Genomic DNA, 15,682 nt, shown 5'->3' on the forward strand with positions numbered 1-15,682 from the left:
GACGCGTGTCCCATCCTTTGAATGCTGGCAATGCCCTAGGTACTGTTCTGTTGCAAAGCACAACTCTGTCAACATAAAAAACCTGCAAAATATATAAAACAATGTTTAGTTTTGCTTTAGTAATCACTCGTAGTTGTGTGTCTCGTTCATAAAGACACTTACCGCCAGGAATAGTATAGACCCAGTGAACTTTTGTGATGTATTTTTGGCCCATGCAATTTTGCTGGTGACCAATGCGCTGAGTAGATACTCACACCAATTGAGCTTACTAATGTCATCCACATTTGCAAAATTCTTTATCAGGTGTGTGTTGACATAGCCAGTTGTACTGCCCTCTACAAACATTGTTGTTATCAGTATGGCAAGATGACGTTTGAACCATTCCCTGCCACTCTTGCAAGCTAGCATTGCTGCACACAACTTCTGAGGTGTTATATTCAAATCTTTTCTGGCCAACACTTTCTTCCATTCCTCAAGTAAGGTGTTATTGACATCTCCTTTACATCTTCTCTCAATTTTTATTCTTCCATTAGGAAACCCCAGTGCTTGGGCTACATCCTTAACTGTGATGTGCAGCTCCTTTCCATCCCTCACACGTAAACAAGAGCTGCGTGGGTCATAGTTGTTTACAAGCCACCATCCCATTTTGCCAGGGACTTTTGAAATGTGTTGATGACGCAGTTGCTCAAACCCCATCTCTCTTACACTCTGCCATTGTTGATCAGTGAATTTCTCAAAAGCTTTTATAAGTTGGTATGGGGTTGCTCTTCTGCTTGTGTGTATGTAAGAAACAGCGTTGTATGTTTTGTCTTCTGCTTGTGTGTTTGTTTCTTGAACAAGTTGGGTTTCTTCATCATCAGACCCCTCTGTGGATTCATTGTGTTCATTTTGGGATTCTTCTTGTTCTTGTTCTTCAGTTTGGGATTCTTCTTGTTCTTGTTCTTCAGCTTGGGATTGTTCCTGTTTAGATTCTGCACGTTGTGGTTCTTCTGGTTCGGATTGTTTTGGTTCTTCATGTTCAGATTGCTTAGATTCCGTAGGTTGGGGCTCTTCTTGATTAGTTTCTTCCGGCTGGGGTTCTTCTTGATAAGGTTCTCCCGGTTGGGGTTCTTCAGGGGTGCACTCTTCAGGTGAGTCATCAATTACCATATGTTCAGTTGATTTCTTTAATTTTTTAGCATGTCGTTTAGATTTCCTGGAGCCTTCTTTGTATCTTTTTTGTCCTGTGAGAGTTATTTTTCAAATAAAAAAAGGTTAATCTCATATATAAACTAAAGTAATTTAAAAGGTAAATTGTGTTATAGTAGGTGCATGTATATTGTCATCTAGATGCATCAGTAGAATGAAGTTGTTGCAGAATTATTTTAAATGACAATCAAGGCAGACTGCAAAATGAGAGAACATTATCTAACATTTAGTTGCACTTATGTTGAAATCTAAACACAAGAATACATCAAAATTGTTGCAGGATACATATTAACTGATAAGATATGTATACAACTTTAGGTGCACAATATCAGAGGAGTACTTGCAAATATAGATTAAAGTACTTGCATGAATAGAAATTTGGAGTGCAGTAAACACAGATGCATGCATATAGCTTAAAATATTATTGTTTGGTACCATGCAAAGTGATCAGATCGTCTACATGTTGCTTAGGGCCTTGGATAGGCAAAAATAGTGTATTTTTTTTTTTTAACTATTTTGTCAAAGACACCTACACATTGTAGCATTATAGCAATAATTAGAAGTAAAATGCAGAAGCAACAAGAGAACATAACTTTATTTTAAATGACAATTAAGGGCAAAAACAAAGAACATTATTTAACATTTAGTCGCACGGAAGTTGAAATCTAAACATAAGAATACATCAAAATTGTTGCAGAATACATACTAACTGACAGAATAGGAACACAAAATTAGGTGCACAATATCAGAGGAGTACTTGCAAATATAGCTTAAAATACTTGCATGAACAGAAATTTATAGTGCAGTAAACACAGATGCATGCATATAGCTTAAAATATTATTGTTTGGTACCATGCAAAGTGATCAGATAGTCTACATGTTGCTTAGGGCCTTGGATAGGCAAAAATAGTGTATTTTTTTTTTTTTAACTATTTTGTCAAAGACACCTACACATTGTAACATTATAGCAATAATTAGAAGTAAAATGCAGAAGAAACAAGAGAACATAACTTTGTTTTAAATGACAATTAAGGGCAAAAACAGAGAACATTATTTAACATTTAGTCGCACTGAAGTTGAAATCTAAACATAAGAATACATCAAAATTGTTGCAGAATACATACTAACTGACAGAATAGGAACACAAAATTAGGTGCACAATATCAGAGGAGTACTTGCAAATATAGCTTAAAATACTTGCATGAACAAAAATTTATAGTGCAGTAAACACAGATGCATGCATATTGCTTAAAATATTATTGTTTGGTACCATGCAAAGTGATAAGATGGTCTACATGTTGCCTAGGGTTTTGGATATGCAAAAATAGTGTATTTTTTTTAAAACTATTTTGTCAAAGACACTTACACATTGTAGCATTATAGCAAAAAATATAAGTAAAATGCAGAAGAAACAAGAAAAATAGCTCTGTTTTACCTCGTTTAGTTGTTGTTTTTTTCGCACGAACGACTGTGCTTTGTTCTTCGTCCATATTCTTGAGTGAAATCGAACAAACTTCGGTCGTTGTAGAAAAGGAGTGTGTTTTTTGAGAGTGTTTTTGAGAGTTTCTTCTGTGTCTTTTTCGGGTTCGTCGTTGTCGATGGAGGTTTTTGAGAGGAAGAAGACGGTTTCTAACTTTTAAGCTTAAAGTTTGTCGATAAAGGCCTTTCGTGTGTTGGGATTGTCGATAATGTCTGTCCGTCCACGTGTCCAGATCTAATCAATGAGAAACACTGATTTTTTTTTTTTTTTAAAAGGCGGTGGCATTTTCGGAAATAATTGAATATTGAATTGCAAGTAAAATGTATTATTGGTGCAAGTAAAATTTACAACGAGCATCAATACGAAGTTCACATATAGTCATAAGTAGTTGCATCTATTGTTATAAGTATTTGCACCAGTTGGTATAAGTAGTTGCACCTGTTGGTATAAGTAGGTGCACCCAAGTGAATGAATGGTTGCGGGAAGTAAATGTTAACAAGGCAAAATTACATGCACTAATAGGTGAAAGCAGATGCACTTGTAAATGATTTTACTTGCACCGATATGTTCAATTATTTACGAAAATGTCACCGCATTTTTTTTTTAATTTATTAGATCTGGACACGTGTCTCGTGCTGATTTGTTCGCATTTCCTTCCTGGGCACCTGGGCACTTATTCGCACCTGAGTGCGTCCCTATATATATATATATATATATATATATATATATATATATATATATATATATATATTGTATTGATAAATCAATCAGCATGTTACTATACATCAGGGGATAAAGACAGTAATAAGAGTAAACGTACACATATTTTTGTTGCAAAATTAAATATAAATTCCAAGACGTTGTAGAGTGGTAGTATTAGATGCTGATGTAGTGATGTTATAGTTGATGGCAGAAATTAGTAATTAAAAGGGAAGAAAGGGATTAATAGGGATTAGCTAACGTAACTCTTCATTCAAAGCAAAGCGTCGTAGTAATGGCTTCAAGTTTCAACTTTACAAGGACGGACGGTAACCTTTCCCTTTTTGTGTGGTTGCCCGTGTTCTTCGCCGCCGGCTGCCGGAATTTAGGCCTGCCCCACCACCGCCTTTATGTCGCTGATGTGAACTCCGATCCGGCGATTTAAGGTTGGTGAGTTTCAATATATATTTTATTAGAAAAACTAAACCACTATATTGCGTACTTGGGAAAAATAAATATGCAAATCATCTAATTAATTCATACTAACGTATGATACGATGTTATGTTTAAAGTATTGTCGAAATGTATTAATAATGTGTTTCTGTTGAACGTCTCCTGGGCAGATATTGACATGGAGACTGGAGGGAGTGATTATAATTTTCACTTTAATTTAATTAGTTTATCTTGTTCGAAAATAGTCACAACGTCAACGCGCGATCTGGAAGCCTTTTAAGAACCACGGACACTACGGGTGTATGGTTGAAAGGAAATTTGTGCCGTGTTATAATAACACTGCCTTAAAAGTGTTATTTGTCCGGTAACGGTGCAGTTAGAACCCTGACACGCTTTCGACATGCTACACAGGCCTACAGTTAGAACCCTGACACGCTTTCGACAGGCTACACAGGCCTAATACGGATAACTTGCACTAGCAATCACGTATGCGAACCTCACTATTGTTCAGACGAAAAGAGAGAGAAGGAGAATAAAATAAATAACTTGAATTCAGGCGTGTTTTAATAGTAAGTAGCTCCTCCATCTCAACCATACAAAGAAGACGCAAATTATGACGTGGAATCGTGTTCACCGAGAATGGTGAACACAAGTCAAAACGACGTCGTTTTTAGGCAAAAAAAAAAAAAAATCGCGGATGTGGAGTTAACGGCGCGTTACTGATCAAATTATGAATTTTCTGTTATGAGATTATGAATTTTATGAAAATTCATAATCTCATAACAGAAAATTCATAATCGCATAACAGAAAATTCATAATCGCATAACAGAAAATTCATAATCGCATAACAGAAAATTCATAATCTCACAACTGAAAATTCATAATCTCATAACAGAAAATTCATAATCTTATAACAGAAAATTCATAATCTCATGGTTCCAAAGTGAATGTGTAGGCATGGTTCCAAAGTGAATGTGCAGGCATGGATTCATAATTTATGAATGTCCGTGATTTCGGACGGGAATATGTAGGCATGGTTCCAAAGTGAATGTGCATGCATGAATTCATAATTTATGAATGTCCGAAACTCCGAAATTATGAATGTAATGAAAATTCATAATCTCATAACTGAAAATTCATAATCTCATAACAGAAAATTCATAATCTCATAACTGAAAATTCATAATCTCATAACAGAAAATTCATAATCTCTTAACAGAAAATTCATAATCTCATGGTTTCAAAGTGAATGTGTAGGCATGGTTCCAAAGTGAATGTGTAGGCAGTCACGTAATTAATTAAAAAAAAAAAAAAAAGATAACGGTGCACTAACACCGTTGGAACCGTGTTCACCATGAATGGTGAACACGGTTCCCATGGCATAACGTCTGCAAAGAAGAAGGGTGATGTCCACAGACAGGGCCGGATTTGGGGCTGTGCAAGCTGGGCTACGGCACAGGGCCCCCAGTTTTAGAGGGCCCCCAAATTTTAGAGGCCCAGTATAGTAGTATACCTAATATACCTCACAAATTAAAAAAAAAAATTCTGAGGAATAAACTGATCAGTTTTCTCCGTTAATTAAACAAATTTTTTTTTTTTTACAATTAAACCGATCAGTTTTCTCCAACGTTAATTAAAATTTATGAAAGAATTAATTGAGTAATCAATAATGTTGTTTCCCGATGTTTCTTTGTCTTCTTTGCCGATTCATGATTGGCAGGGCCGCAGAGGATTGAGAGGAATAAGTTCAGAGATTCAGAGTTCAATTCATCTTAGTCTTCTACTCTTCTAGTCTTCTTCGACATCCACACTTCTGCGTTTCCGGCAAAGGCTGCACACTCCACGAATTTCATCTTAGTCTTCTACTCTTCTTATTCTTCTAGTCTTCTTCGACAATTCTGCACGGATTCACGGAAATACGAAATCGGGAAGACTGGAAGCGGTGAAGTCTTCAATCTTGAACCTGGGCGTTTCCTCCTTATTTGCATCTTTGTTTTTAAATCATATATATCATTATTAGTTAATATAGTTATCACGCCGGCAAGGCAATACGAACTCTGGACTCTGGACTTATTGGATTCTGCGCTTTTCTGGACTCTGGACTCTGGAGTTCTGGCTTCTTGCCTTCTTCCTTATGCGGTTCTGCCCCTTCTGGTCACTGGTAAGCAACTCAGCAATCATAATAAATTTATTCTGCATTTTGTTTTAATCAATTTTTTTTTTGAAAAATTGTTTTAATCATTTTTTTTTGAAAAATTGTTTTAATCAAATTTATTATGCATTTTGGCACTTTTTGCAGGTCTTGTTGTAGATATTATAGATTCTGTTGCGGTGTACTCCGTGTTGGCTTGTTACCGGGAGACGGGGAGAGGCGGGAGTGCTGCTGTGCTGGTCGGCGTGACGGCAGTAAGGCAGTAACCGACCAAGACAATAAACAAAAAATAAGGACTTTTCAATCAGGTTGTTTCAATCCTTTTTAACTTTAAATTTTTAATTTTTAATTTTATATGTTATATGTGTAATGTGATTGCTCCTTGCCTCTTTGTTAGAATATTGTTGTTTGATAACTTTGATTTCAATTGCTGAATCTGTGAATTGCATATTATGGCTCCCGGCATTAGGAAATATGAATCTGGCTATGAAAAACGTAAGAAACAAAAAAAAAAAATGAAGAGTTACAACAATTACAAAGAGGAGCATTAGATAAGTTTATAATTAAAACACCACAAATTTTTTCTGAAAATCCAAATGTTGGTGTTGATGTTGATAATGAAAACAATGTGGATAATCATGATACTAATGTTTAAAATGGTAACAATGTGCATATTAATATTGAAAATATTGATCAAGTAGAGAATGAAAAAATGAATAATTCACCCAACAATGATGATGATGCAGATGCTTTATATGAAACTAACAATTGTGATATTTTTGATCCAAGAAATTGGGATGGACTTGATTCGAAAATGATTGATTTATTAGTAATCAATGGTCCTAAGAGAGATAATTCTATTGTAAAAGGTCCTAAAGATAAGTTTTCTAGGCGATTTAATGCAAATTTGTATACTAGGGTCTTATCAAATGGCGAAAAATGTGATAGAGAATGGTTAGTTTACTCAAAAGAGCTTGATAGAGTTTTTTGTTTTTGTTGCAAAATCTTTAAAAATGGTATTGGTAGAGGTCAATTAACAAATGAAGGTTTCAATGATTGGGCTCATATTGGTGAAAGACTTAGAGAACATGAGACATGTATGGAGCATATTAAAAATATGACGACTTGGTATGATTTGCGTCAAAGGTTTAAGAAAAATCAAACCATTGACAAAGTCGCTCAAGGATTAATTAAAAAGGAGAAAGATCATTGGAAAAGAGTTTTGTTAAGAATTATTTCTTTTGTTAAGTTTCTTGGCAAACGTAATTTAGCCTTTCGGGGTACTAATGAAAAATTGTATCAAAATGGCAATGGAAATTTTTTAGGCTTAGTTGAGATGGTGGCCGAATTTGACCCTATTATCCAAGAACATGTTAGGCGTATTAAAAATGAAGAAATTTACTTTCATTATCTTGGTCATAGCATTCAAAATGAATTAATATCTTTGCTTGCTTCCTCGATGAAATCTGAAATATTAAAAAAAATAAAGCAAGCAAAATACTTTTCTGTAATACTTGATTGTACTCCTGATATTAGCCACAATGAACAAATGTCATTAATAATAAGATATGTTGATGTCTCTACACATCATGTTAATATTGAGGAGTCTTTTTTAGGATTTTTGAATGTGAATGATTCAACTGGACTAGGTCTTTTTAGTACTTTGCAAAATGAATTGCATCTTCTTAATCTTAATATTTTTGATATACGTGGACAAGGTTATGATAATGGGTCAAATATGAAGGGTAAACATCAAGGTGTGCAAAAAAGACTTTTAGATGAAAATCCTAGAGCTTTTTATACTCCATGTGGTTGTCATAGTCTTAATTTAGTTTTATGTGATATGGCAAATGCTTGTAGTAAAGCAAAAGATTTTTTTGGAGTCATACAACGTATATATACAATTTTTGCAAAATCTACCAAGAGATGGGGTATTTTGAAAGATAATGTACATGGTTTAACTCTTAAGTCATTATCTTCCACTCGTTGGGAGAGCCGTGTTGAGAGTGTTCAAGCCATAAGATTTCAAATGGTAGAAATACGAGAGGCTTTACTCCAAGTTGCAGATGTTGATAGTGATTCCTTAGTAAGAAGTGAAGCTAAATCTCTAGCAACAAATGAACTTGGTGATTTTGAATTTTTGGTGGCTATAGTAATATGGTTTCATATATTGTATCGTATTAATTTTGTTAGCAAGTACTTGCAATCCAAAGACATACTTATTGATGTTGCTTTCGAAAAAATTGAGGAATTGATTTCTTTTTTTGAGAAATATAGAGAAAGTGGTTTTAATGATGCCTTGGATTCTGCTAAGGAAATTGCTATTAAAATGGATATAGACCCCGTTTTTCCTAAGAGACGTGAAATCCGTAGAAAAAAACAATTCGATGAAAATTCAAATGCATCATTAGAAGTTTCATTATTTGCAGAAGATTCATTTAGAGTTAATTATTATTTTTTCATTGTTGATCAAGCTGTTGTTTCTCTTAAAAGTAGGTTTGAGCAATTTCAAGAGTATGAGAAAATATTTGGTTTCTTGTTTAATTCTGACAGGTTAAGTTCTTTAGATGATATGAGTTTGAAGTCTTCCTGTAGTCGTCTTGAAAATTCTCTTAAGCATAATTGACATTCGGATATTAATGGAGATGAGTTGTATGTGGAGTTAAAACTAAGAAGAGAGTTGTATGTTAATGAAAAACTAGGACCCATTGAAATTTTGAAAGATTTGGAATTGTTTGATTGTTATCCTAATGCAGTTATTGCATACAGAATTTTATTAACTATTCCTGTTACTGTTGCATCTGCAGAAAGAAGTTTTTCCAAGTTGAAATTGTTGAAGTCCTACTTACGCTCTACAATGTCACAAGAACGGCTTAACGGATTAGCAATGATATCTATTGAAAATGATCTTTTGGATAAAGTAGATTATGAAGAGTTGATTGATGAATTTGCATCAAAGAATGCTAGAAGAACATCTGTTTTTAAATAAAAGATCTCTAATTTGCATTATGTTAGAATTTTATTTATAATAAATAAAGTTGTTTGAATTTTTCTTCTTTATATTGAAAATCATATATAAATAAAAATCATATATTTAACGATATTGATTTTAAATATTGCGCTTATACTTTTGATAGAGACCGTAGGGCCTCATTTATTTAGGAGCACAGGGCCACAAAAAACTAAAAAACGGCACTGTCCACAGATTAACGCCAAAGCCGATGGCCTAATAAGCCACGTGAAGAAGAGATCAGATGGCCACAAAATTGAGCGCAACTTACGCAAGAATGACTACTAATTCAATTCTCCATATTCCTCTTTGAATTTTCCAACATATCTTCGTTGCTTTCATATGTAATACATATTTACTTCAACAAAAATAACTATTCGTTTTATGCGATATGTTGTGTACCGGTCAGGTTGATCGAGTTCAATTCTTGATCAATTCGAGATGTTGAGGCATTGTGATTTACCATATAGGAACGTGATTAATTGATTAATGTTCGTCAATTTATAACCATTTGATTTTAAGAATGAAATGTGGTTAAATAATCAATCTCCACTTACATATAACCATTTAGTTTTAAGAGTGATATAACAATCAGGTAATTTTGTGATTAAGGGTTCTTGACTTAAAAGATAGATGACTAGTAGGAAGTAACTATATATAATGCAGTATTAAGAAATATCACACTTTATTGGGAAAATAATAGATCACATGGATCACTCAAATCACAAGATTGATTTCCATTCGACTTTACACTAAGAGAATCACTAAAGGTGTGTTTGGTTCGCACATGGGAATTGAAATTGGAATAGGAATTAAATATTTGGTAATGATATTGAGTTTTGGTGAAAGTATTTTGCATGTTTAGTATTATGGTAGAATTGAAATAATTACATGTTTGGTTGTGTATGACCCTATAATTGGAATAAATAGTTTATAAATACAAAAAAAAAAAAACAAAAAATAAAAAAAGATAAGGTAATTGATCCTAATATAACAATATCTAACGCATTAATAAGAACAAAACAAAAATTGAAATAAAAATCTAAAAGTACTAATTCAAACTTAAAAATTAGATTACCAATATTCCAATTAGATGCAATGATACCCCTTTTTTAATTAAGGAATGAGAGTTTTAATTGAAGGGTAATCATATCCAATAGTCGTATTTTAAAAAAGTTATCAAGTATCAACCAAACATTAACTATGATTTTGATTCTTATTTCTAGTATATACATTCATGAACCAAACACAGCCTAACATTGATTAAAGTAATTATTGAGCATTATTGTATGACTAGTCTTTTCTATGCGCGATGCGCAAAAATATATGCCCAATATTTATATTTTTAAAAATAACTAACAAATTTTTATTAATTATAATCTAAGTGAAATAAAATTTATTTATTATATTAATTTAATATATAATGAATATATAATGTTTTACAAATATTGTTATAATTAAAGAATATAAGAAAAGATGTGGTAGATGCAAGTGTATGGTAAAAGTAATGTAAAAGATAACGGAAGTTATAACGGGGTAAGGATATTTTTGTCCAAAAAATTATATAGTACAACTCTAAAAGCACAATGTACAAAATGTTTAGCATTAAAAATATGGACATAAATGAGGGGTATAACTTTGATTGAGACTTATTATGTTTTTAGATTATCTGTCATAATTCTCCATTGTCTCACCATTATTTCATCATAAAGAGCTCATACTCTCTATTATCCAACCTAAATAATCTTAACCTACCATGAACATTACATCGTCTCACACGAAAAAAAAATTAAAAAATCAACAATCAAAGGAGAAAGCGATGACCAATCTACAACGACTCCACATTAAAATATTAAAGTTCAAAATTAAAATAACATTTCTACAAATTCCCTTCACTCAAGTCACACACACACACAAACACACACACACACACACACACACACACACATATATATATATATATATATATATATATATATATATATATATATATATATATAATTAAGTTCCAGTAGTGTCGGTAAGTGTCTCCCGTGCGGTTGTACGGGTGATTAATGTGTGGGAGTTTTGCACTTAAGATGCGTGAGTCTTTTGCTTAAGGTGCGTGAGGTTTGTGCTTAATGTGCGCGACAGTGTACTGAGTTTTGTGCTTAATGTGCGTGAATTTGTACTTAACGTGCGTGAGTCTTGTTCTTAAGGTGCGTGAGTTTTGTGCTTAATGTGCGTGAGTGTGTACTTAATGTGAGTTGTTGTTGAAACGTTAAGGTGCATGAGTTTTGTGCTTACTGTGCGTTAGTTTTGTGCTTAAGGTGCGTGAGTCTTGTGCTTAAGCTGCGTGAGTTTTGTACTTAATGTGCGTGAGTGTGTACTTAATGTGAGTTGTTGTTAAAACTTAAGGTGCGTGGATTTGTGTTCTTATGGTGTTTTGTTTGTGTGCTTAATATGTGTGTGTTGTGTACTTAAAGTGCGTCAGTTTATTGCTTAATGTGCGTCCACCCGCACAACCGCACGGGAAGCCCTCCCCGCACCTGATCCCTTCCTTTTATATATACATTATATATATATATATATATATATATATATATATATATATATATATATATGTGAAAAAGTTCAAATGCGGCGGGGTCTTCCGGTGCGGCGGAATTTCAGAATACACTAACAGTGTTAACAATATGCACTAACAGTGTAAGGAAAACACACCACAATGAAATACAATAAAACATCAAAAAATACACAACAGGCCCAAAAAATACACCATATAACACACCAACCCCAATGGTGTATTTCCGAACACTGTATGGTGTTTTTACTCACACCTAATGGTGCGTGTTTGGTGATGCGTACCTAATATCTCTCTGTTTTCTGTGGTGTATTTCCTAACGTTGATGGTGTATATTTGTTGAAATATTGGTGATGCCGCACCACCGCACCTGAACTCGCCTCTCTCTCTCTCTCTATATATATATATATATATACATATATATATGTATATATATATATATATATATATATATATATATATATATATATATATATATATATATATATATATATATATATATATATATATGGTTGAGTTTACATGAGGAGACTAATATATAGAGGACTATGAGGACAAATCTTAGCCATTAAAATTGATAGATTACACGGCTGTGATACTACCTAAAATATGCTGTAATTTTTACTAGAAATAACAAGGGCAGGCAAAGATGACATTTGAGAGGAATTTTAATTTTGGAAGGATTGTAATTAACAAACTTAGTGTTGAGTTTGTCTCATATATGGATTAGGAATAAGTGTTTGTCTCATACTAGGAGTAGGAGTGAAACGGGTAGACCTATTTGTATTGGGATTAGATGCCTATAAATATATTGGTTGTATCCCTAAGGGGTAGTGTCACCACTATCACCATCACTATGAATAAGAGTATTGTTTCACTCCCGTGGATGTAGGCACACTGCTAAACCACGTAAATCTTGTCTTCTTTACCCTTTTTGCCATTATTATTGTTTTTATTCTTGTTAATCTCAACAAATTGGTATTAGAGCATTGTTGAGATGACCAGTTCAAGTACAAAATTCGAGCTATTAAAATTTGATGGTACAGGGAATTTTGGGTTATGACAGTCTAGGGTAAAGGATTTGTTGGCACAACAGGGTCTTCTGAAAACTTTGAAGGCGGAAAAGCCAGCTAATCTGGAAGAGAATGATTGGGATGATTTGAAGGAGCGTGCGGCAGGAACCATTTGGTTATGCTTGGACGATGGAATTGTGTATCACGTTATGGCCCTGGAAGCCCCAAAAGAAATTTGGGATAAATTGGAAACTCAGTTCATGGAAAAATCTCTAACGAACAAACTGTATCTAAAGCAAAGGCTTTATGGGCTTAAGATGCAGGAGGGTTCAGACTTGGTGCATCATATTAATGTCTTCAACCAGATAATCTCAGATCTGGCCAGGCTTGATGTCAAGATTGAAGATGAAGACAAGGCGACGATCTTGCTATGTTCATTACCTTTTTCCTTTTAACATCTGGTGACTACTCTAACATACGGGAAAAACACGATTAAATACAGCGAGATCTCTGCGGCCCTGCAGGCTCATAATAAGTGCATGCAGAGTGTAGGAGATGGATCGTCTGTTGGTGAAAGTTTGTATGCTAAAGAGGGTTAGGATCGTGGAAGGAAGCAAGAGAAGGGTAATTCTGGGAGGAGAAACTCCAGGTCTAAGTCCAGAAATAGCAGGAAAATCCGGTGCTACAAGTGTAATGAGATTGGACGCATTAAGAGAGACTGCCCAAAGTTAAAAAAAAACAACAAGAGGCGGCGAACGTGGTGCATGCTGATGACTCAGATTATAGTGAAGGTGATGTTCTAGCAGTTTCATCGAGTAAGTTGTCAGATGCTTGGATTCTAGACTCAGGATGCTCTTATCATATTACACCTAACAGGGAGTGGTTCACAACCTATAAGTCAGGTACTTTCGGTTCTGTTTTTCTAGGTGATGCTAGATGTCATAATATCATAGGTATTGGTGATGTTAACATCCAGATGTATGATGGCATTGTCAGAACTTTGCATGATGTCAGACATATACCAGGATTAACTAAGAACCTGATTTCTATTGGCAGTTTGCATGCTAATGGTTATATTAATAAGTCTGAGAGTGATAAGGAAACCATTGAAATTAGTAAGGGTGCTTTAACTATGATGAAAGGGAAAAGGACCACAGGGAACATTTATAGGTTGTTGGGTAGTACTGTTGTAGGTGGAGCACATTCTGTTGAGTCTAGTGATGATACTACTAGGTTGTGGCATTTACGTTTGGGTCACCTTGGTGAACGTGGTTTGTCTGATTTGCACAAAAGGAATCTATTAAAAGGAGTTAAATATTGTAAGCTAGATTTCTGTGAGTTCTGTGTCCTTGAGAAACAGACTAGAGTCAGTTTTTCTACTGGGCAGCATAAAACTAAAAGGATTCTGGATTATGTGCATTTTGATGTTTGGGGACCTACCAGGGAACCTTCAATGGGTGGCTCTCGATATTATGTTACATTTACTGACGATTTTTCTAGGAAAGTCTGGGTGTATTTCTTGAAACATAAATCTGAAGTGTTTGAGAAATTTAAGTTGTGGAAAGCTGAGGTTGAGAACTAGACTGGAAGAAAAATCAAGTACTTGAGGTCTGACAACGGGACAGAATATACTGAGAAAGAATTTCAGAAATTCTGTGCAGAACATGGAATTCAAAGGCACTATACAGTGCGTAAGACACAACAACAGAATGGTGTTGCTGAGCGGCTGAATAGAACCATTGCTGAGAGAGCAAGGTGTCTCAGATTGAATGGTGGGCTCTCTAAGTATTTTTGGGCAGAAGCAGTGAACATGGCGTGTTACTTGATCAATAGATCACCACGAGCATCACTTGGTGGCAAGGTTCCTGAGGAGGTTTGGTCAGGTAATCATGTGAGTTTTGATCACTTACGAGTTTTTAGTTGTCCTAGCTATGTTCTTATTCCAGGTGATGAGAGATCAAAGTTAGATCCCAAGTCAAAGAAGTGCATCTTTTTGGGTTACAAGAAAGGTGTAAAAGGATATATGTTTTGGGATCCTGCAACCAAAAAGGTGGTGATTAGCAGAGATGTAGTGTTTGATGAGAATTTCATGTTCCATCCAAAGAAAGAAGATACACTAGTTGATGGTTCTAGCACAGTAGAGATGGATGTAGATCGTGTACCTTTGAGTGAGAAAGTAGTTAATCCACCTACGATTGAGACTCAAGAAGTTGCAGATTCTACATCTGCAGCAGGTTCGAGTTTAGAAAATTTACAAGATTACAGTTTGGCTAGAGATAGACCGAGACGCACCAATGTCAAACCACATCGTAGGTATGGGTTTGAGGATATGGTTTCTTTTTCACTTCTTGTTTCTAATAATGATCCAGTTACCTTTCAAGATGCTATTTCTAGCCAGGAGAAAGATAAATGGATGGCAGGTATGATTGAGGAGATAGAGTCTTTACATCATAATCATACTTGGGAGTTAGCTCAACTTCCTCAAGGAAAGAAGGCTATAGGGTGCAAGTGGGTTTATAGGAAGAAGCTACCAGTATCAGAAAAAGAAGGGGAAATGTTTAAGGCTAGATTAGTTGCGAAAGGGGTTTTCTCAACAGAAGGGGATAGATTATGATGAGGTTTTCTCTCCTGTTGTTAGACATACTTCTATTAGATTAGTACTTGCTTTGGTAGCCATTTGGGATTTGCATTTGGAACAAATGGATGTGAAAACTGCTTTTCTACATGGTGATCTAGATGAGCAAATTTACATGAAGCAACCTGAAGGGTTTGTTAAACCCGGAGGTGAGCATCTGGTTTGTCGACTCAAGAGGTCTTTGTATGGGCTGAAACAGGCTCCACGGCAGTGGTACAAGCGGTTCGATGCTTACATGATTCAAATTGGCTATACACGTTGTGAGTAGATTGTTGTGTCTATGTTAAAAGCCTTGGTGATGGTTCTTTTATTTTTCTGTTACTATATGTGGATGATATGTTGATTGCTGCTAAGAGTATGAATGATATTATTGCATTGAAAGTGTTGTTGGGTCAGGAATTTGATATGTAAGACTTAGGAGTTGCACAGAAAATTCTTGGCATGGAAATTCACAGGGAAAGAGGTGCAAGAAAGTTGTGGCTAACTCA

General features: G+C 34.7%; 1 pseudogene; it reads left to right on the top strand.

The window, feature by feature from the left end:
* The first annotated feature begins 6,685 nt into the window (after window positions 1–6,685).
* On the top strand, window positions 6,686–8,982 carry LOC109154034 (annotated as a pseudogene).
* Window positions 8,983–15,682: the final 6,700 nt, after the last annotated feature.

The sequence above is a fragment of the Ipomoea nil genome, unplaced genomic scaffold, assembly GCF_001879475.1.
Source record: "Ipomoea nil cultivar Tokyo-kokei standard unplaced genomic scaffold, Asagao_1.1 scaffold2580, whole genome shotgun sequence".
NCBI classification, from domain to species: Eukaryota; Viridiplantae; Streptophyta; class Magnoliopsida; order Solanales; family Convolvulaceae; genus Ipomoea; species Ipomoea nil.